Source organism: Salarias fasciatus, chromosome 7 (assembly GCF_902148845.1).
Source record: "Salarias fasciatus chromosome 7, fSalaFa1.1, whole genome shotgun sequence".
Lineage (NCBI taxonomy): Eukaryota > Metazoa > Chordata > Actinopteri > Blenniiformes > Blenniidae > Salarias > Salarias fasciatus.
This window is the reverse complement of record NC_043751.1, coordinates 9,252,603-9,277,126: the sequence shown is the minus strand read 5'-3', so window position 1 is coordinate 9,277,126 and position 24,524 is coordinate 9,252,603. Positions and strand designations below refer to the sequence as shown.

At 45.4% G+C, this 24,524-nt stretch overlaps 1 pseudogene; it reads right to left on the bottom strand.

Annotated features, from left to right (window-relative positions):
* Positions 1–11,606: 11,606 nt before the first annotated feature.
* On the bottom strand, positions 11,607–24,289 carry LOC115391554 (peroxisomal succinyl-coenzyme A thioesterase-like; annotated as a pseudogene).
* Positions 24,290–24,524: the final 235 nt, after the last annotated feature.

Genomic DNA, 24,524 nt, shown 5'->3' with positions numbered 1-24,524 from the left:
ACTCCAGACCTGCAACAAAACCTACTGAGAACAATGCGAGACCACATCTGACGAGACCTGGACTTGAGGTGATAATGGACTTCACTGACATGATCACCACTTGCAATGGGTACAGGTACCTACTGGTAATTGTGGACAGCTATTCAGGCTGGCCAGAAGCATATCCATGCAGGAGAGAAACAGCACAGAATGTGGTAAAAGCCTTGGTAACCATTACATTCCAACCATGGGTTCCCAAACTGATAAGATCTGACAATGGTACACATTTCAAAACACACACCTCCAAGAGGTGGAAAAGATGCTTGGGCTCAGGCACAAATTCGGTTCAGTGTACCATCCTCAGTCCCAAGGACTGGTGGAGAGAATGAACAGAACTTTGAAAGAAAAACTGGCTAAAATTATGACTTCAACAGGACTGACGTGGTTAAAGGTGCTCCCTCTTGCACTGATGTCTGTCAGAATGTCTTTAAGTTCTAGGAGAGGAATGTCTCCGTATGAACTTAACACTCAGCAGAGTTTCCCAGGACCGACAGGACCGTTGCCCACAAAGACTGGTGAAGGTAAGCATGACATGGCTGATGTTCATTCATTCATTCATTCATGAATGAATGGCTGATGTTGTGAGTGCTTATAATTCCAGGTTCCAGAACGCCAGAGGTCCTGAAGAGTCACAATCAACGCCCCATGTGACTGAAGACGGTGGTGCGACTCATGTTCTGCTGAAGGCCTACAAGAGGAAGTGGTCTGAACCCCGTTGGACTGGACCATACGAGGTGACGGAACGTACCTCCCACGCGGTCCGGCTCAAAGGAAAGGGTGACTCGTGGTACCATCTAAGTCACACCATCCCAACTACACTTCAACCGGACAACAAGGAGCCAGAATAACGCTCCCCACGAGAGAGAGGGCAAGGTAGTCCACCTTTAGCCTCAGAAGACAAGATTCAGGAACATCAAGAGGTGAAAGGGGGTGAGGATACCGGAGCGCTCACCCTCCTCCAAGTAGCGTGCCAAGCTACCAACGCAAGAATTAAGTAGGGCAAGGGTGGAAGAACCCTCCTACTTTGTATTTTGTTGTGTGTGTTCATTTTTGCAGGAAACTATGAACCGGTACACTGCATTAACAAGCAGATCCCGACCTCGGTGGGCACCTTGGGGTGACCCGTGGCTCACGCGAAGGACAATGTGGTTTGTATTCTTTGTATCTCTGTGTGTGGCTATAGCTTTGATCTGTCTGGAACGTCCCTGGGAAAGGTATCAGTCTACTGATACCGCACCTTCCCCAAGTCCAACCCCAACTACAATTAGTGGTTCTGAATTCGCTACCAATTCGAACATAGCAGCCCGTGCTGCTCTCTAAATTTTGATTGGTGATATTAAATTTTGATTGGTGGTGTGAGGTTCTAGTGAACCTCAAAGAGGGACTCACAAAATCAAAATTTCTGCTCATTTGCTGTTTTCCACTGGAAAATATATAATCTAATGCTCATTGCTGGAGTTGTGATCTGTGGTATTGTGAAGGTTTCAAGTTCCTGGAGGAAAGGTTTTCCATCCAGTACATATGTGAGATAACCCGGATCGAGAAGGTTACGCTTTTGCAACATTTTATATGGATTTTGATAACGCTTTTGTGACATTCTATGTGGATTTTATACAATGCATTTTGTATGGGTTTTTATTAACATGCTATGTGAACTTTTTACAAAGTTCAAAGGGGGACTGAAGGGGTGAAAAATACACTGGTGATACTCTGTACTGTTAAAAGAAGCTTTTGCTTGCTGATGTGTCCTGCTGGGATGGCAGTGCCTGCACGGCCTGGTACGGGTCATAATGGTACAGGTCATTATGACCCCTGCCCAGGCTGCTTATTAAGGATTTGTTTTGCTTAATGCTGCTCTTCAGAAGATTCTTAGTAACTGATGTAATAGTGACCACACCTCAGAGAAGGTATAAGACAGTGATGGATGAGAACCGCTTCGGCTTTTTCACTGACAGACTCTGAACGTGTGAAATCTGCTCCCTGATTGCGCATCTTGTAATAAAGACATCATTTCTGCTGGACTTCGGCTCCGACTGATTTCATCCTCTCCCAGACAGAGAAAAACCCTTCAATAGGAACGTTGTGGAGCTCTCTCCCCAGCAGAAAGGCACTTTGAGTCGCCTCGCTGTCACGGCGCCCGGGCATCCCGGGAGGCTGCGGAGCTCCGGTGCCCAGCGGAGGCGCACTGCACGCGGGCTGCAGGGCGCTCCTGGAAGTCTCTCCTCACCGAGAGTCTCTGGAGGTCTCCAAGCCGGGCGAGGAGCGCTGTACACGGGCGGAGGGGTGAGTCTGGGCAGACAAAACTAGTGATGATGAGTTAAATTCACTTACTTTGCTTGTAAGGAGTGTTTATCACTGTACTGGCTCATGTACTTTGGCATTACACTTTTAAGTTGTGCCACAAATTTTAAGTATTAGAGGCCAACCATCATAACAACGTAACGATAACGGAAACGTCATCCATCTGACGCATGCAGTCCGCGAGGTAATGCGCCTAACTCCAGGATTGGGGTACAATTAATCGCGTTACGAAATTTAATCGTTGCCCCACTCTACTTTCGGCCAAAAAATTCTGTCTGTTTTTTCTGGGTTAGGTTGAAGGAGTTTTGACACATCCACTCATTATTCCATTTATGTGCTTATTCAGCAGGAATACAGGTCTGTGGTCATTCACTGGAACTATATAGAATAAGATATATAGAATATGTAGAATAATATATAGAAAAAGTAAATAAATGGTTTATTTATAAATCACATTTCACAGATAAAATCACAAAGTGCTGACAGAAACAAGGAAAAAAGACAGAAATTGTTGCATATCATAGTTTTCACTGGTGAGATACTCAGCTAAAAGCTCCTCTAAATAAAAAGCGTCTTCAGTCCTTTTGAAGGAGTCCACAGACTCGGCCATACGGAGTGGCAGGGGAAGTGGTTCCAGATAATGGCATAAAACCATGAATAATCGGTTCAAGGTCAGAATTTGACAGCATTTTACTGACCTTAGAGATATTTCTCATTTGGTAAAAACTAAACCTTGAGAAACTCCACAAAGCAGGTTTGATACATCAGACATTACATTGTTGATCGTCACATGAAAAGCTCTTCCTTTTACATACAAGGAGAAACATGGGACGACGATGTAGCACAATGTCAGCAGGGCTTGAGGAGGGTTCCATCCTGCAGACTGAAGCCTTCACATCCTGCAGGCGGACAGAATAAAAGGAGGACCAGGAGTGTGACGGACACGACGCAGGAGATGATCTCTTTGAGGACGGTTTGATATTAGCCCTGATATCTTGCACTTTGTTCACAAAGAAGTTCAAGAAGTTATTCCATTCCTCCTGTGTGAACACAGGCACATGAGGAGCTGAAGGTGCCACAAGATTCTCAGTGGTGTTGAACGGGACTGTTGGGTTTTCGTGATTGCAAGAGACAACATGTGCGTGCATTATGTGTGTCTCAAGTGCAATTTAAAACTTAGGAATGGTGAAGATCCAGGCTGTTCTATCTCTGGATGTGGCAGAACCCCAAAAGCCCGGGACTTCTTCCCATTGAGCATGTTGTTATACCAGAACATTAACCATAACTGGAACAGGACAGAAACCTCCCGCAGAGCAGAAGGACAAATGTTTGCTTCGTTCAAACAGAAGCCAAAAAAGGTGGAAACAATACAGATAAGATTAATGACAGGGCTGTGGAAAGGGTAGAGAACATCAAATTTCTTGGAATATTTATTGATGAATTTTTAAATTTCAAAAAACATTTTGAGTATTTAACCAATAAATTATCTAAATATACTGGTCTCTTCTACAAGCTAAGATACTGTCTTCCTTTAGAAGCTCTTCTTACGCTTTATCGGCCTCTGTTTGAACCACATCTAAACTATTGCAACGTCATATGGTGCAACACGTATCCTACCTACTTACAGAAATTACAAGTTAGACAAAAGAAGGTTATACGTGTTATAGCATGGGCAGAGTTTAATGCTCCCTCTGATCTCTCTTCTATAGGTTTAAGCTTCTGAACTCTCAGAGATTAACACTCTTCACAATGCTGCGATCATGTATACTGTGGTATATAAACTAAACCTTAGACTTTGTCGACTCATTCCTCTGACCCCTCTCAGTCTTGAACATCATACAAGGAGAAAACAGCTTATAAGAGGGAAAAAGCAAAGCTGAAGTGTACCAGCTTCAGTGTACTGTAAGGGTCCCTGAAATCTGGAATGAGCTTGAATAAATACCATCAGGAATCCACAAGTCTACATGTACTTAAAAGAAACTAAAGCAGAATACTTCAGAAATGTGTGATCCAAACCCAGGTGGCTGGTGAACTTCATTATACTGTGGTCTAAAGCCCTATAATAATATTGTGTTTATTGAGATGCTGTCTTAATATTGTAAGTATAATAAGATTGTAATTTAAGGAATACTGAAAAGAATATACAGTAATTGTAATATACATTAATTGTAAGTATAATTGTCTGATGTGTGATTTTGTATGCAAGGGTTTGTAAGTTTTTTTTTTTTTTGCTTTTTGCTTTTCTTCTCTTTTTTCCTTTTTTCTAATGGATGTGGGATTCAATTTGTGCGATCTTAATGTGAAGGGGAGATTTAATAAGTTCTTTGAACTTCTACCTGCTTCCTTTTGAGCACAGTTCAAATATTACTGTACTACTGCTATAAACGGACAATTGCTGCTATTATCCATACCATCCATCCATCCAGTTTCTACCGCTTATCCGGGGCCAGGGTCGCAGGGGCAGCAGTCTCAGCAGGGATGCCCAGACTTCCCTGTCCCAAGACACTTGCTCCAGCTCCTCTGGGAGGATCCCAAGGCATTCCCAGGCCAGCCGAGAGACATAGTCTCTCCAGCGTGTCCTGGGTCTTCCCGGGGTCTCCTCCCAGTGGGACATGCCCAGAACACCTCCCGAGGGAGGCGTCCAGGAGGCATCCTAAAACAGATGTCCGAGCCACCTCAGCTGGTTCCTCTCAATGTGGAGGAGTAGCGGCTCTACTCCGAGCTCCTCCTGGTGACTGAGCTCCTCACCCTATCTCTAAGGGAGCGCCCAGCCACCCTACGGAGGAAGCTCATTTCGGGCCGCTTGTATCCGGGATCTTGTCCTTTCGGTCATGACCCAAAGGTCATGACCATAGGTGAGGGTGGGAACGTAGATTGACTGTAAATCGAGAGCTTCGCCTTTCGGCTCAGCTCCTTCTTCACCACGACGGACCGATACAATGACTGCATCACTGCAGCCGCTGCACCGATCCGCCTGTCAATCTCACGCTCCATTCGTCCCCCACTCGTGAACAAGACCCCAAGATACTTGAACTCCTCCACTTGGGCTAGGCTCTCCACCAACCTGGAGGGGGCAAGCCACCTTCCATCCGGTCGAGGACCATGGCCTCGGATTTGGAGGTGCTGATCCTCATCCCTGCCGCTTCACACTCGGCTGCGAACCGCACCCAGTGCATGCTGTAGGTCCGGGTTCGATGAAGCCAACAGGACAACATCATCTGCAAAAAGCAGAGATGAATCCTGTGGTTCCCGAACCGGACCCCCTCCGGCCCCTGGCTGCACCTAGAAATTCTGTCCATGAAGATTATGACAGAACCGGTGACAAAGGGCAGCCCTGCCGGAGTCCAACATGCACCGGGAAGAGGTCCGACTTACTGCGGCAATGCGGACCAGACTCCTACTTCCGGTCATACAAAGACCGGACGGCCCTTAACAAGGGCCCCGGACTCCGTATTCCGGAGCACCCCCCACAAGACACCACAAGGGACACGGTGGAATGCCTTCTCCAATCCACAAAACACATGTGGACTGGTTGGGCAAACTCCCATGAACCCTCGAGCACCCTATGGAGGGTATAGAGCTGGTCCACTGTTCCACGACCAGGACGAAAACCGCATTGTTCCTCCTGGATCCGAGGTTCGACTATCGGTCGGATCCTCCTCTCCAGTACCCTGGAATAGACTTTCCCGAGGAGGCTGAGGAGTGTAATCCCCCTATATTGGAGCACACCCTCCGGTCCCCCTTTTTAAACAGGGGGACCACCACCCCGGTCTGCCAATCCAGAGGCACTGTCCCCGACCGCCACGCGATGTTGCAGAGACGTGTCAACCAAGACAGTCCCTGCACATCCAGAGACTTAAGGTACTCAGGCCCGAATCTCGTCCACCCCCGGTGCCTTGCCACCGAGGAGCTTGCCAACCACCTCAGTGACTTCAGCTTGGGTGATGGACGAGTCCACCTCTGAGACCTCAGCCTCTGCTTCCTCCACGGAAGATGTGGCGACGGGATTGAGGAGGTCCTCAAAGTATTCCTTCCACCGTCCACAATATCCCCAGTTGAGGTCAGCAGCTCCCCACCTCCACTGTAAACAGTGTTGGCGGAGACCTGCTTTCCCTCCTGAGGCACCGGACGGTTTGCCAGAATTTCTTCGAGGCCGACCGAAAGTCCTCCTCCATGGCCTCCCCGAACTCCTCCCAGACCCGAGTTTTGCTTCCACAACTGCTCGGCTGCAGTTCGCCTTGGCCTGCCGTACCGTCAGCTGCTCGGGAGTCCCATGAGCCAGCAAGGCTCGATAGGACTCCTTCTCAGCTTGACGCAGCCCTTACTTCCGGTGTCCACCACCGGGTTCGGGGGTTGCCGCCACGACAAGCACCGGAGACCTTACGACCACAGCTCCGAGCAGCTGCTTCGACAATGGAGGTGGGAGAACATGGTCCACTCGGACTCAATGTCCCCCAGCCTCCCTCGGGACATGAGAGAAGCTCTCCCGGAGGTGGGAGTTGAAAGCCATGCTGACAGAGGGTTCCGCCAGACGTTCCCAGCAGACCCTCACAACACGTTTGGGTCTGCCAAGTCTGTCCGGTTTCCTCCTCCGCCAGCGAATCCAACTTACCACCAGGTGGTGATCGGTCCGACAGCTCTGCCCCTCTCTTCACCCAGTGTCCAAAACACGCGGCCGGAGGTCCGATGACACGACAACAAAGTCGATCATCGACCTCTGACCTAGGGTGTCCTGGTGCCAAGTGCACTTATGGACACCCCTGTGCTCGAACATGGTGTTCGTTATGGACAAACTGTGACTAGCAACAGAAGTCCAATAACAGAACACCACTCGGGTTCAGATCGGGGAGGCCGTGCGATCCAATCACCCCCTTCCAGGTCTCACTGTCGCTGCCCACGTGGGTGTTGAAGTCCCCAAGTAGAACAATGGAGTCCCCAGTCGGAGCACTGTCCAGCACACCCTCCCAGGGACTCCAAGAAGGCCGGGTACTCTGCACTGCTGTTCGGCCCGTAAGCTGAGACACAGTGAGGCACCTATCCCCGACCCAAAGGCGCAGGGATGCAACCCTCTCGTTCACTGGGGTGAACTCCAACACATGGCGGCTGAGCTGTGGGGCTATAAGCAACCCACACCAGCCCGCCGCCTCTGCACACGCGGCAACGCCAGAGAAGTGGAGAGTCCAGCCTTCTCGAGAGGTTGGGTTTCCAGAGCCCAGGCTATGTGTGTAGGTGAGCCCGACTATATCTAGCCGGTTACCTCTCAACCTCCCTCACAAGCTCGGGCTCCTGCCACCGCCAACGAGGTGACATTCCATGTCCCTAGAGCCAGTCTCTGTGTCCGGGGATCGGGTCGCCGGGCACTCTGCCGTCGGCTGCCACCAATCCACACTACACCCGGCCCCTACGGTTCCCTCGGTGGGGTGGTGAGCCCACTGGAGGTCAGGCCCACATCGTCCATTCGGGCTGAGCCCGGCCGGGCCCCGTGGGCAAAGACCCGGCCACCAGGCGCTCGCTTACGAGTCCCAACCCAAGGCCTGGCTCCAGGGTGGGGCCCCGGCTTGCGCCATACCGGGCGACGTAACGACCTTTGTTGTCTCTCTTCTCATAAGGGCTGTTGAACTGTTGCGCTATTATTGTTGCTCAAATAAAGAGATTGATTGATTGATTGATTGATTGGTCTTCTCATAGGTCAGAGGTCATATATGCATGATCACTGTCACATTGCATGAACACGCTGATCTTTAGTCACTCTTCATATTCTGCTTGTGGACTTGGTCACCATGTTGTCTCTTGTGGTGTGTTAGACTAAAGGCGATCTGTACTAGGTCTCTCCTGATGCTCTTGTGTAATTTGATACCTGGATCCTCAGTTTGCACACCCCAGTTCACTACCAGCTATGTTCTCTAACAAAGGTCCATAGGATGCCCTCTGTCAAGATGCAATAGTCGGTCGTCTGGAGCATTGATATTAATGAAGAGACTGTCGTATCTTTGCACTCTCTTCATTCTCTTCACTCTTGTTTTTTTTTTTTTTTTTTTTTCTTTTTCGCTTGTCTGTTCACTTGTTTGGTTCTTTCACTCTCTGTCTCTCTACCTGACTTTCTGTCTCCCTGTCAGGTCCAGCAACCATCATGGATCAGTACTCAAATAAAACCAGGTAAGAAAACATGGTAACAGAGGAGCTTTATAAGCTCCTCTTTGAAGAGCAGATCTGTCACAAAACATCAGCCAGACCTCCATTCTGCTGTTTCCATGCTGGACAGGACAGGTTGAAAAAAACTGATAAAGAAAAAAACAAAACAAAACAGCGGACTTTGTTCTGGTTTGTGTTGTTACTTATGTGAAAATGATCTCCAAGAGGATGTCGTTGAGAGCTGCGGGTTCTGTCATACAAGCTACCCAGAATGTGAAGGTCAAGCTGAGACTGAGAGGCTCCAGGTATGAGTCCACAAATGTTGCTGAAGTAAGTTCAGTACTGGGTGAAATCAAATCTATGGTCATCAGTTCATTAGAATTGATTTACTCTTGATGTTGTAATTGTAAACTAATGACTCGGGTTTGGTGGGGGATTTCTGGTTTCTGAAAATAAGTCATAACCAGCAGTTTTAAAGTGAATTTTATGGTAGTGAACTTTCAATCATATCACCAGCATTACTGCATGATTCTTTGATGATTTTCAGATATTCAGTATCAGAATTTCAAAATATTCCCATTGTGACAACTATTTCATCAGATTCACTCATGAATCTGTAATTAAATCCAATCAATAATGTGTCGTCAATGTAATTGTTGATTTTGGTGATTTTTTAGTTTTTTTCGTAGTTAGCTTGTCGGACACAATGCGACCATTTTGCATTCCTGGTTAATCGGCCTAGACCAGGATCATTTGGTATGAAGGTATTTTCAACTGTTAGTGTCTCAGGGCTGATTTCTTTAAAGGTGCATTAGGAGTTTTCAACTTTAAAAATACTTATTTTCCACCCTAAATATGTTACAAAATTAATGATGTGTACAATGTGCCCTGACATAATCATTGTTAGTTCCGCTAACAGCGCTAAATTGTCACATTAAAGTTGCAGTGTCGGGGCCGGCATCAGAATATTTTGGGGAGAATTTGGGAGGATGTGACGTAATGCGCACTCCTGCTGGCCTAATTTCCTTAGCTTTCGTTTTGTCCGCCATTACTCCCCAGATGCTTAGCTAGCAACAACTGAGCAGTATTGAGGATAGAACTTCCATTAAGTAAGAAAAGACCGCTTCTAGCACTGCCACAACTCCAGCACAGACCCCACCAGGCAAAAGAAACTTCCATTTTACTCGAGTGCTACTAAAAGAGCGAGGAAGGGAGTTCCCTTCTTCCGTGCACTTACATGGACACAAGCCACAGGCACGAGCGTTTCACTAAGCTGCAGCTACGCCCAAGGCCAGCAGGGGCTGTTGTTTTGCATGAAACGTGCAAAACTCCTTAATGCACCTTTAAAGCTGTAGTGCGTAACTTTTAAATGTCTATGAACGTCCGTTTTAGGCCAAGCCACTACTAGTGGAGATGACAAAATGCAGATTAAGCCGATTGGCTCCTCTAACATGTTGCGGGATTTTTCAGTATATATAATTATTGCTTTGCGTGTCGACCGGCGACATTCCCGCGCTGGCGCGCAGGAAATTACGCATTTTACATCACAACAAGAAGGGAGGGGGAGGACGCGTGGAGGGTCTCATAGCAACAGGCTCAGCTCACAGTGTCAGGCAGACCGAGGAAGCCACATGCGACTTCAGGGTTCAGTCCGGGCGCCCCGCCCGCGCTAAGTTTTGCAGCACCCGGACAACGGAGAGGGAAAAAAAAAAAAACCTCTCAGACGGCGAAGACCGGCAGCATTAGCAGCATTAGCGCGTTAGCAGCCAGCAGCGTTAGCAGCAACACCACACGCTACCCCCCCCACCCCCTCGCCGCCAAACTCTTTTCCTGTAGGAAACACTGTACTTTGTGTGTAACACTTCGTTTTCATCAAGAAGCTACTGGAGACCAATGGACACAAATGATTTCTGCTGCTGACTACCACTGGGTCTTTTCCTCCACTAACCTGTCAGTTACAAATTAGCAGGCACCTTGTCTCCCGTTTTAATAAGCTATTTACATTTCTGTGGAAAAAAAAGAAAACAATAATTACCTCTTCGAAAGAATCCATCTTTTTTTCACCAGCTGTCCTTATTCACGCAGAATAAAAACCGTTCCAACTGTGATTTGCGCTGTGGAAATGCGAATCACCGTGGCAGATTGGGGGGAGGGGGGGGCACTGGGGACACCCGAGCGTACGTCATATGGAAGCGCCGGCTTTATTGTTGTAATAACGCAGAATTCCGCAAGAGGGGCGACCGAAGTTACGCACTATAGCTTTAAGATTGTACATCCATGATTGGGTGTTGGACTGGTGTTTGTGGAACAGTGGATCAGTTGGAAATGTTCACTGAAATGTAGACAAACTAGGTTACGTAAAATAAAAAATGACAATGCAATTGGAGGTACTGATTTTATTGATGGAATACATTAATTCCTAAATGTGACAAGATTGAAAAAAATGATTTACTTTGTCTGACATTGCTGTCTCTGATTGTAAGTTAGGTTAAAATTCAAAGTTATTTTGTCTTTCATTTTTTTGTTTGCTAAATTGAAATCTAACAACAGGGGGGATTGATATATTTTGTCTTCAAGTTTTCAATGCAAGTTCTCCAAGCATTTTGCGTTGTTTTTTAATGAATATGAAAAGTGCTCCAAACAATAAACCAATAAGATTGGTTTGATTTGGATAACAGAGCAAAGGATGCACTATTTGCCTGAAGTCACCTTGGTTCCATTGAACTTTGATGTGGCAACACGTCGGTTCTCGTGACATTAGCTATATGACTTGGGGTTGACTGAAATATGCCAGAGTTGGGTTGAGTTCTCCTCTCAGCATCACCCTTGCTCTCAGTCAGCTGATTTGTGTGTGTGTCCTCTGCAATTCTCACTAAAACCTCCTTGCGCTGCGTCTACACACCTTGACTTATCATCCTTAGCTCTGATTCACCAGAAAATCCACAACAGGTAAGATACTGATTCTTTAAGAAGACACAGGAGGAGACCTGACTGGAAAAGCTTTTAGAGAATCATCCGCTGAACACAAACAGCATGAATCACTACAGTTGAAGTTTCACTGTGATCATCAAATAATTTATCAATTTCAAAACAAGACCCATGAACTTCCTTCAAACCATTAAGTTTCGTCATAGTTAAAGGTGGGAGAGTGGCGCTGCACCAGGGCGAGTTCCACCGAACAGATTCACCCTGAGAAAGAGCAGCATCTTCTTCCAGGAGTCCTCTTGAGCTCTGGAAATGTGCCACTGGCTGTCCGCCCCACAGAACCATTACTTCACACAGAGGAAAAACAAGTCAGAGCTTCAGTGTTAGACTTAATCCAGATTATCTGCCTGTCAGCAATGGTCAAGAACCTACTTGACGTGCGTGAGTTATAAGGTATGAAGTTGCTGGCTCGAGTGAGTGGTGTGTACGGGGGTTCGATCAGGTGACCTGCGTCAGGGTACGACAGGATGATCAGCAGATGGCTGTTCCCTGCTCGTTCCATCATCTCCTTCATCTGGAAAACAGGAAATCAGTTTAGCAATAAACACTGGAAAATCATTTCCCTTTAAAAACAACATTGATTTCCACTTTTTTCAAATGTTTTGATAGTGGCATTTCACAAACCTCAAAAACAGTCAGGACTATGGCATGTTCTGTTAGGTTTGGGTTCAGAGGTAAACAAGATATCAGACCCCACGAAACGAAACAGGAGCTCATTTTTACACCAAAGGTTGACTCGCAAAAGAACAAAACATCAGCGATGACACTGATCATTTGTCGCTCTTCACAAGATAGTTCCCAACATTTGTTTTGCAGAACAGATCAGTACATTTTACATCAGCTTTTTCCTCCGTGTTGGTGTCCATAAAGAAGGTTGACTGATCACCAAACTTACATCGACTGCAGACTCTTGACTAGTACAGCTCATATCGTCCTCACCAACAATCAGCATCAGAGGACACTGCAGTCGTCCCACCTGCAGACAAAAACACAGCAGTTCCTTCAACTGTTTTGTTTCCAACTGCTTTTACAATATAGACCCTTTCTCTCTGCTTTGCTGAGAAGCTTAATGCACTTCGTTTTTCAGCTGGAAGCATCAGTGAGATTCCATTTAAGCAAGTTACAGAAGACTATACATTCACGAGCCTCAAGAGAACAGGGAGGACTTTATGAAACTGACACCACTTCACCAGTGAGTCAACTCAAGAGCAGGAAGCTGAGGAAAAGATACCAATACCAACAATATGGAAGGAGGTGTAAAAGAGCTGTGTTCAAGGCTGTAAATCTGATAATCGTTCTCCCTGGAATAACCTTTAACGGGTCTTTGTCTCTGTGCTGTTGTGGCACTATGGTATAGTTTAATACATGAAAAGCACGTGCCCCCCATTTTATTTTGTAGTTAAGGTCACTTTTCTGGTAATGGACCACTGTTAATTTGTATTCAGCCCTCTTAAATGAATACCTCACCCGAACAATGATTTGGCCTCATTTGTACTCACCCTCATGCTGAGCAACACTCTGGAGCACTTTTTTGATATCTCAAATGCAGCCGGAGATCCGGGGGGATTTTCGTTGTCAACAAACTTCCATATAACAGGGACCAATAGAGCCTGAAAAAAAAGGTCCATAAAGTCCACAAAACGTGCCTATTTTCCTTCATACTGCTTGTCTGCTGTAATCCAAGTGTCCTGAGCGGGTAATGTCCATAATTAATTCGAAATGCGGTCATTTAGTACTTTTTTAGAGCCCAAACAGTGCTCTCTCGTACTTCCACAGTGTACATCTGCGCGTGCACTCTCAACTATGGAAGCCGCGGCAGACCAAGCCAGACGCTTGCGCGCTTTCAGCGACTACTCTGCTAAATTGCAAGCGTAGAAGAAGTTCCGCTGTTTATATTCTGCTGTGAGTGACCGAGCTGTGGACAATCACAAAAGTGATTGGGTACTGTTTTAAAACTTTGACTTCGGTGTCCTGCTGAAAGCGTGCAAGCGTCTGGCTTGGTCTGCCGCAGCTTCCGTCGTGCAGGGAGCGCACGTTGACATGCACTGGGGAAGTACAATATAGCACTGTTTTGGCTCTAAAAATGTACTAAATGACCTCGTTTCGAATTAATTATGGACGTTACCCGCTCAGGACACTTGGATTACAGCGGATGAGCAGTATGAAGGAAAATAGGCACGTTTTGTGGACATTATGGACCTTTTTCTTTCGGGCTCTAACGGTCCCTGTTATATGGAAGTTTGTTGACAACGAAAATCCCCCCGGATCTCTGGCTGCATTTGAGACATCAAAAAAGTGCTCCAGAGTGTTGCTCAGCATGACGGTGAGTACAAAATGAGGCCAAATCGTTGTTTGGGTGAAATATTCTTTTAAAGTAGTGCAGTATAGGTTTGGCCAGCAGGGGGCACTCGGTATCTGGTGTATCTGTAGCTGACATAGAAGAAGTCAGTCTGATGCAGCAGTGTGAGCGATCAAGGGCTGTGTTCGAAACCGCATACTGCCTACTACATACTTCCATTACCATACTGTCCATACTGCATACCCAGTCCATCAGACAGTATGCAAAGCATTTACACTACAGCATACTACATAACCCATAATGCATTGTACTCCTCCCCGAGCCGAAATCGACCGGCTAAAGCTGGGGTGACAGTAGCTCAGTTGGTAGAGTTGGTAGAGCGGGTCGTCTTATAACCGTAAGGTTGGAGGTTCGATCCCCGCTCCCGCAGGCGTAAAACTGGCGTTGTGTCCTTGGGCAAGATACTTCACCCACCTTGCCTGGTATGAAAGTTGTGAGAATGAATGGTTGGTGGTGGTCGGAGGGGCCGATGGCGCAGATTGGCAGCCTTGCTTCCGTCAGTCTGCCCCAGGGCAGCTGTGGCTACAATAGTAGCTTACCACCACCAAGTATGGTGTGAATGGGTTGATGTGATATTGCAGTGTGAAGCGCTTTGGGCTCTGTCATGCAGGGTAAAAAGCGCTATACGAGTGTAGTCCATTTACCATTTAAAGCTGATTTCACTTTAGCTCTAAACTCTTCAAATATATAACTTTATCGAGATTTTTTTTTTTTTAAATTAGGTCGTTTAGAGCCCGAGTGTGTCGTTTATTTGTCCGAATACCAACCGTTTATGATTTTATTTGGACGAATTCGGCGAAATTTAAGCCAGCCGCAGTGAGCAATGCACTTCCGGTTATTTTCACAAAAATAAACCACCCCTTTCTCTTTCTCATGCAAAAACACCTTCGTGATAAATCTGTGCTTTTACTTTGAAAACATGAAGCCAACCTTTCAGCAGTATGTCTCGCTTAACATCGCCGTTTGGACCGTTGTCCCGTTAACGGAATTGGACCAGTTACGATGCCTTACCGACGGAGAATTTTTTTTGGCTCTTCAACGAAGATCGGCTCGTCATCTCCCGCTGTCCGTTCGTTGCATCTTGGGTAATTTCAGTATGAGTAGTCAACAAAACACTCATAAATGATCACAATACTTTATACCATCAGGACCTAACCCTAACCCTATGCTATATAGTGCATTATACAGCATTGTGATCATTTATGAGTGTTCATAACTACTTATAATGTGTTATACCGTGTGCTTCAAGTAAAGTGTTGCCAGGATCGCAATACGTTCCAAACACATTGAAACTTTCAAATGAGGAAATGAACAAAAACTTGCACATTACGACAGCTCTGCTTTTTTTTTTTTTTTTTTTCAGCTTTAAAGCCTCTCTCTGAATGATTGCTCTGCCTGTTTTAATGTTGGCTTAGAATCTGTTCTTGTAGTAGTTTCTCTGATTTCGAAGTGCATACTTGTGCTTGGCTCAACTTGCTGGTAATACTCACATCCACTTTCTTTAAAGGGTCTGAGGTGATGGGCGGCACCATTTCTCGAAGGATTGTTTGGTTCTCCTCATTGATGCGAATTTTAGAGGCATTGCTGGTTTGACAAGAGAACAGGGATAAGTACACATCTACAACAGGATGGATTGAAGACTTTGTAGTGTGCCATTAAGAGAGACAGAATAGAGACTTGAAAAAGTATGTGAACCTATTGAAATTTATTTTTTAAAATTGGTTAATCAAGTGGAGATGCTCACAATTTAGTCCTAAAAAGCTAATTGAATTTTCTGTCGTAATGCTGAAGAATCGAAATCATTTTTTCTTGGACACCAGACAAAGCTCCAACATTCTTATATCCAGAATTCACATTTAATGAAGCTTGGATGCTGATGTGTTCACATTTTATGACCCATAAAGATTAAAGAATAAAAAATAAAAAATAAAAATCACATTTCACATTGCACTTATTATTATTATTATTTCATTTTTATCATGTAATATTTGTTTCATAATAACAACACTTCTACTTACTCCATCATCGCCTTTATCATGCCTTCAATATCTTTGTCAACTGGCTGCACATGAGTCCCGTTGATACACACAACACATCTGAGCTGAGAGAAACACACACTTGTATCATTCACACAGAAGCAGGTGGCACAACAAAGCCGGTCAGTTTATTTCATTAGATTTCACAACAAATACCAATCACAAACAAAAACACAATCCAACTACACATTTTAAACCAAAAGACTTTACAACAATTTGAAATCCAAAATTTGGTGGGCTGGATTTTAGACATTTTTAACTGACACATCACAAAGAATTAGAATAGATGGGGTTCTGTCTGATCCAGTGTTGGTGAGGCAGCCTTTAGCCACTACCCCCCTCGCTGCTGGGGGTCCTGGCTGGGGCCATCCTCTGCCCCCTTCTGGACCGGTACATGAACATCTGCCTGAGGGGGTGGCTACAATCTGGGTTTTGGAATTGCTGCTAATCTTGCTGCTAAATTTGCATGATCACAGTAACATATTTCTAATCACACTCATCTTTAATCACTCTGCACTCTTCATATTCTTCATGTGGACTCAGTCACCTTGTTGTCTTGTGAGGTGTTAGATTAATGGCGATCTGTGCTCGATCTTTCCTGAAGCTCTGGTTTGTTATCTTATATATGTATCCTCAGCTCACACATCCCAGATAATTACCAGCTATATTTCATGTCAAAATTTCATAGGATTTTCTGTTTTATCTCTGTGCAGGTGTAGTAGCCGGTCGTCCAGAGTGTCAGTTTCAGTTGAAGGACCATTATTGTATCTTTGCACTTTCTTTCTTCTCTCCACACTTTTTTCTTTTTCTCTTGCTCTCTCTCTCCTCCTATCTTTTTGTTCCCCTGTCAGGGCCAGCAGTTCCATGTATCAGTGTTCAAAGAAAATAAAATAAAGTCAGAAATCCTCTCATCAAGAGGAGCCTTGGAAAACTGATAGTGGGGAGAAGTATGCCGGTGCATGTCAGTGACATCCAAAAAATTAAAACAAGGAACAATAGGATGACTGTGAAAGCAGGCAAGAACATATGAAAGCATACTCACGACCTCTGCCTCAAATGTAATGAGCACAGCCTCATGCTCTTGGAGTGCCAGGTAAGTGCTCTAATTTCAGCCCAGCAATGTTAAAATATGTTTATCTGTGGGGTTCACATCCTTCATAAGAGCAGTACTGTTAGGTTAGCTAGCTCGCAAGGTGCCCCGAGACTAATGAAGCCGGTTACAGTAGATCAGGACACTTGCATGCTCCGGGGGGATGTTGACTGAAATATTATATATACATATAGCGTAGCAGCGGCTTGGAGAGAAGGAGGGGAACATTGTTCGGGTTTCATTTCTGGGTTTAGCGTGGCTGTTTGCTGTTCTGCTTTTTGTTTTAGCTTCATCTTTTTGTTCAGTGATCATCGTGTTGCTCACAGGAGTGAAGGATGCTGCAGCTGACTGTCTGCTCAGCTGTGAGGCATTCAGGTTCCAAAGTCACAATCAGGCTCTATTTAGATCAGAGGTCCTGTCAATCAGTTGTAAATACGCACAGTCAGTGTGTTCGTTTCTAAGGAAAGCGATCATTCACAATATTGAAATGGCCCTAATTGTTGGCAATACAGAATTCTAATTATTTATTATAATGTACTTTCCACATTTCACACACATTCTTGTCTGAAAAGACAGTTTGTTTAACAAGTTGTTGATGAAGACAGCAGCCACAGTAAGTCCAGGCTGCTATTGTCAGGTATTTATAATTCGGTTCAGTTCATTAAACCGACACTAAGGAACTTTTCAACCTTAATAAAACATTTTAATATGATGATGATATATTGACTTACAACTAGTTGAATGACCCCTCTGTCACAGCCTGAGGGCATCAGTATTGCTTTCACTTGGACAAAGCAACTGTGAGGAGGGTGGTAGGAACGCTACACGCTAAAAAAACTCCAAATGTGTGGACTGCTTCACGGCATGTGTCACATCATGATATAACATTGTTTAGCCACCATTAGATTCATTACCTCGTCGCTATCCGTTATTTACACAGCCACTGGAAACAAATGAAGGCGAGTTCAGTCCGACAGCATGCCACCGGGAGCAGCATTTTACGACGTCACGCGCTAGTCCTCATGGGAACCATAGTATTCCTTCAGGCAAAACACTACCGCTTTTGTCCACTGGCGCCGCCAAAATCAAGGAAAACTGAAAGTTCCTTCGTGTTGCTTTAATATTTTCTTTGACTCTGCAGAGTGAAGCAGTGGACACTGAAGTTATTAGAAACAGTCTGTGACAAATACAAGTTACTTTTTTTAGCCACGAAATTTGTGACATCATTGGTTTAACATACAAGACTGGATAGTTGTTTAGATTCGAATAAAAACTTCATCTTCGATTAAATGAGCGCGTACCCCCCCAGCTCCAACGTTCCCATCCGAGCTAATTGTGGCTAAGTTAGCGAAAACTGCCAGCTGACTCACCTGAAGATGGTAGACGATCTGACTTTATGATAACACTGGCGATGGATGAAGAAATATAGCCGAAATGAACGATTTTGCAGAGATTATGTCCCCCGCTAAAGCTCCATTGCTGTGGCCCCCACTAAGTGCGGCTGAATCGGTTGGATCTAAATAACTTCTGGAGGACTCCGAGCTGCACGATGTTTGTCTGAGTGAGTATATGAGCATGCACACACTTATAAATAAGGTCCAGGTGCCAAAAAAACCGGAGTTGCCCTTTAAGTGGCAACCCCATCAAAAACATTTTGAGATTAACACAGGAAACGCTATGGTTTTGAATTCTAAAGTTTTGCTTGCAAATTCAAAAGTTTTGCTTGCTAATCTGACTGAACCCAATGGGCGGGCCAACACTGGTGGAAGAGAGAAGAGCTCCTATTGTCGCTTTGACCTGGCTCTACCACCTGTCTCTGTGCTGTTGCTGGCTGGCTTCCTCTCCTGATCTTCTAGTGGGTGTGCATATATATATATATATATATATATATATATATATATATATATATATATATATATATATATATATAATATATATACATACATACATACATACATAGGTATATATATATATATATATACATATATATATATATATATATATATAATTGTATTGTAGCATTGTGGAAATGACAATAGTAACCATAACTTTGAAATCCACTATTGTATATAAGAGCATCTTGCTCATACAGCCTTGCTAATGAGCTATTACAATGGCGTTAGCCTAGCCTCTTAGCCTAGCTATAGCTTTAAGCAAATGTATGTTTATTTCAGTGACAATTAGCTGGGAGTGGAGCCTTTCCACACTGTTTAATTCATTGGCTGCGCTATTGTTGTTGTGTCCTTGAGAAGGGAAAGAACATGTATGCATACTGCATATGCATGTATACTGAGAGTAGACTGCAAACAGATTGACTCTATTTACTTATCAGAAGACTTCCAAAGGCAATTGGGTTTACTGAATTTTATTTAGGTGGATTTGAGGAAATGAGAAAAGAGAATAAAGATGTTTCCATGTGTCATTATTATGCTAGAAAATGCGAAAAAGTTACTCTGATTTAAAAGACATTTCAGGTATTATTGTAACTTTTCTGAGGGTTTATGAAAAGATGTGAATAAAAGAAGTTGAGGAGTTTGTACTTAAGCTGGTGCCTGACATAATGACAGAAAACATTTTGTTTTCACTGTAATAAAGGCTAAGACAGTAGATTTCCTCGGAAGTTACCTTCATGACTTCAGAGTAAGCAGCCATTTTGAGGGCCATACTTGAACCGACAGAAATTCCCAACATGGCAATCCTGCTACCGAGGATCTGAGGATGCTCCTGCAGGAATCTGTACGCAGTCTGTAATCAGAAAACAAAAGTATAATTAAGTGACCAGATCTTAGTTATTCCAACAAGCAGGCTGCTGATCTGAGAGTGACTTTTGACCCCAAACCGTCCTGCTTTATGTCAGCTGAAGTTTATAAATGACGTTTGTTAACTGATCAGTAAACATTACTGGACAGGGTCTGATCTTGTCTGTTCAGTCAAACCTACAGAGGTCGACATGTCTTCATAAGCTCCTGCACATTTTTCTATTAACTGTTTTAAAAACGTCATTTTTAGTCTTTCAGTTAGCTGTAGTTCATCTTCAGACAAACAAGATGTCTTGAAAGGAAACTCACACCAAGAGCGTCCAGGTCAGGGTACGGGACCCATGACTCGAGTTAGCAAAAGATCTAAGGCCACATCATCACCCAGACAAAGTGATGTTGACAACCTTGAAGATGGTGGCTCTACATTGTTTCAGAGTACACCCCCCAACACCCTCTCCTGGGGAGTTAGCAACAACAACTAGAATTTGGCACTCAGAGAGCGCAGACCTCCGCCACAGCTCAAATCAGTCACCAAAACCAAAAACGCCAGGAACGCACTGGACGCAGAAGCGTAGCAGAAGCACTGCACGCGCCACGAACATCTCTGCGCCTACGCTTGGCTGTTCGTATTGAAGGCGTATCTGCTGCCTGTGCTCTCTGCGCTGGTCACACATCGACTGTACTTGGCTGGATCCGTCTGCTCTCGGTTTTCACATTTGTTACCTCTGTCTCTACCTCTGCCAGTATGGATGTGTGTGTTTTGGTGATCTGTGGAGAGACTTTTTCTCCTCCTGTCCTCTTTTTTTCTGCATCACGTGAATCTCTGTCGCTGTGTGTGTGTGTGTATTTTTGTTTGATTGGGTGCGTACGTGAGTATGTGTCACGCCCTGTGCCCCTGCATCCTCGTGGAGGCGCTGGGGTCCTGTTCTGTTTGTCTGCCCTCATGTTCTCCCACCTCGTTAACTCCCTAATGTGCCTCACCTGCCCTGCCATGTATTTAAGTCCCGTGCTCACAAGCGTGTCTTGTCGGCTCCTTGTGGGTCTGTCTGTGTGCCTCCATGTCCCTGCCTGCATCTCCGCTCCGTTTGCCGTTTTGTTCCTGAGTTCCCGGTTTTCCTTGAGTTCTGGATTCCCTTATTTTGGACAAACACTTTTGTACCCCGCATGGCTGCCTGCGCCTGGGTCCTTCACCCCGCACCCGTGACAGTATGTCTGTCTGTGTGTGTCCATCTCTCGTGATTAGACCAAAGTGACAAATTATAGACGGACGAGCAACACTGTCCGTAACTAATCGTCATTTAATGTATTTTATTTTGAAAATTGACCGGATTCTCTTGCCTTTTCTGTTTCCGACTTCCTGTCTGGTCCGATCTGCTTGATCCAGCTTGACAAATTGTGCTGTCGGCTCGCGTGAAAAATAGAACGGAGCGGGCGCGGTGCAGAGCGCGAGCCGTCGTGCGCACCTCGCTCCCCTGCGTGTTGTGTGCGGGCAGTCAGATAGGTTAACATGGGAGGCGATCAGAAACTCTGTGCGCGGTGCTTCCGGGTCGGCGCTTCCACGTCCAGTACGTTCTCCCCTGGGCCGGGACAACAGAGCCGTTTGTCCCCCTGTCGGTGGGCCTGCCCAACTATGTCAAAGACTGCCCTGTCTCTCAATGATACAGAATCCTTTAAAAAATTCCTGGATCCAGACAGCGATATGTATCATTACCAAAATTTAATGGATTCTAATGAGATATTGCTTCTTATACAGCCAATACCATAAAATGACACAATTTGACACAAATGACACCCTCCATTAGAGGCAAAATAACTAGCTAACGAACTTAACTTCCAAGGAAAAGGACAGATTGGTTTTAGTTTATGTGCATTATAACCAGAGCTGACCCGTGGCATAGGCAGTATAGGCAGATGCTAAGGGCGCCGTCTATTAGGGGGCGCCGACAGCACAAATATGAAAGAAGGGCAAACTAGGTGGCTGCCTAGGATGCAGCGGATAGGAGGGGGCGCATGCGAGGTGGCGGCTGCAGTCTCTGGCGACCTCCCCCAACTCTGACGCAACATGTCACACATGTCCCCCAAATCACACAAACACACGGGTGTCACGCCCTGTGCCCCTGCCGCCTGATGGGGGCGCTTGGGTCCTGTTTTGTGCTTGTCTGCCCTCATTTTCTCCTGCCTGCCTCATTACCACCTAATGTGCCTCACCTGTGTCAATTCTACTTAAGCCCTGCTCCCCTGATGTGTCTGTCAGGCTCCTTGTGGGTCTGCCCGTGTGTTCCTGTTTCCTGTGCCTGCACCAGCTCAACCCTGCTCGTTCCTCTGATCCTCGTGTTCGAGGAATAAAGGACTTTGTGATCAACCTGTTGTGCCTGCGTGTGGGTCCTTTCACCTCACACCCGTGAAAACGGGTATAAAATAATCACCTCTGTCTGTACATCGATCACTCAAAGTGGAGCTGGGGTGACTATATTTGGGACTGAAGTGCTGCTGGTCTTGCATATTAATATTCTCTGAAATAATTCCTAATAAGTCCCAAGTGAAAGATCAACAATTTTGAGAGGATGTGGACGACCCCCCCCCCCCCCACCCCCCCACCCCCACCTTTTGTTCTCTACTCTGCCCTGCTTCACATTCTCTAAGTTTGTAAAAATGGTACAGTGTGTGGCTATACAGTATATTCTACCAGGAAAAAGGAAGGAATTTATTTGGAAAGAATCTTACTAAACACCCCCAGTCACTGAGGTGCAAATGCAAACTGGACCAGTATTATCAGAAGAAAAATTATCAACATGACGCATTGGACAGGATTAAAAACAAACATGCGCCGTGATTATTACAAATAATTAAAATAAAATGTTTTTTTTTTCATGAATGATTTTCTGTCTCTTAAATGTAACAGACACTCTGGAAACCTGTCTGTGAAATTTTGTCAGGCAAATTATCACCACACCGGGTCTGCTCTGCCTGCAGAGAATAGATGTGGCTCCAGCTGGTGCGCACCTCACGCAAAGTGTTTTGTCACAAAATTGTAACTGCACCAAGCTGAGTCTGTCAACACCGCTGCCTGGTGCGCAGCCTCACCTATCTTGGTGCAATTAGAGTTGATCAGTCAACAGAAAAACCAATTTTGACTTCGCAAGGTGTTGTGCCTGTTGACATTACTTGTGTGGAGCCTGCTCCGCCCTTTTGCACCCTGCACAGCAAAATCAAAATAGAGCCCTTTAAGTGAGCTCAGGGATGTTGCCATAGCAGCATGCGCACACAGCTGGTGTCCGGCATGCATGGCGCGCATCCACTCGGCTGGTCAGCCGACAGTGCGATCATAAAATGCAGATAGCTGTGCGGCTTGTTTCGCAACCTCAGAAACTCACATACGATTGGCTCTGGAACCCTGAAGTGTGATGGTCTAGCCCCGCCCATCAGAGTTGTTCCATCCCAGAATTCTCATTTTGAAAGAAAAAAAACTTGACTATTGACATTGTTGATGGATACAACAAATTGTAAAGGGAAGGTTTCTTCAATGGCAGGAGAAAAATGGGAATGATTTTTATTGCTTTTATAGTATAAATTTCTTACTTATTGTACCTTTAAATTTGAGAGTGTATAACTTTGAGAGATTAGAATTCCAGAAGCTGCATTGTGTGGAAACAAGATTTACCTCAAAGTACTGAAGGTTCACCAGCTTTCCTGTTTCCTTGGTAATTTTTGTGGTCAGGTAGTCGATGGTCAAAGCAGCAATGCCGTGTGAGGCCAGCAGCACTGTACGATACTCCACCAGCTGCCCGCCTCCCCCCCAAAGGTCCATGACAGCAGGGAAAGGTCCAGGTCCTTCACACAGGTCAACATGGGTCAGATAATCATATTGTGGACATGAGAAAGAGCAAAAGTGATGTTTAAAGGCTTTTCATGAGTTCTTGACCTTCCTCTGGTCCTACCTGGGGGCAGGAAGAGGGTTGCAGTGAGTCCACCCTCTGTGACCGGGATCCTGCGGACACCAGGCGCCATGTACCAGCGCTCCACCAAGACACTGGCAAGAGGGACAAGATCTGCAAAGCCCTCTTTCCTGTGACCCTCGTACACCGACACTGTGACCAACATGGGCTCCTGGACGTTCTTCTTCCGCAACCTGAGGAAAGACCAGCCGGTTACTGATACATGGTTCAATCCTGGAGAACATCATCTGCACACATTCAGTCCAGATGGTCTACCTGAGTCCAGGTTTGCTGCCTGGAACTGGTCTGAGGCTCCACAGTAGACCCATCGGTTCAATTCCAGAATATGTTCCTCCCAGACTGCAGTCCTCAGACACTGAAGTGGAAAGGAACAAAGACTAGACAACATTTTCCTTTGAACTCCCCCTTATTTAGGTAAATGTGGAGAATTTCATACCGTTCACTCTGCCGGTGGCATCAGATATATAGTGAGCGAATGCATCCCAACCATGACCGTCCTCAGACTGTTGGAAGGCGTGAACGGTCAGCTCAGAACCAGGAGGGGCATGCTGGACCAGGATGACAAACTTCTCGTCCACGAGTCCCCGGGATGGATTCACCGACAGCTTGACACAATATTGCTTCTCGTCCATCCTGAACTGAGCAGAGAAGACAAATCAGCGGAAAACAGCTAAATGTGACAAAAAGTTTGGTTACTGCTTTCGCAATTGATTTTTTTTCCTTCCACAAAACCTGGTACATTACAACTTAAACTGTGTGAACGACAAAGTCTATAAACTTACCCAGTCATGATGGCCTGGAAATAAAACCAAGTACAGTTGCCAAATCACTACAGAGGTGGGTCTGTACATCTTGCCAATGGGTTGT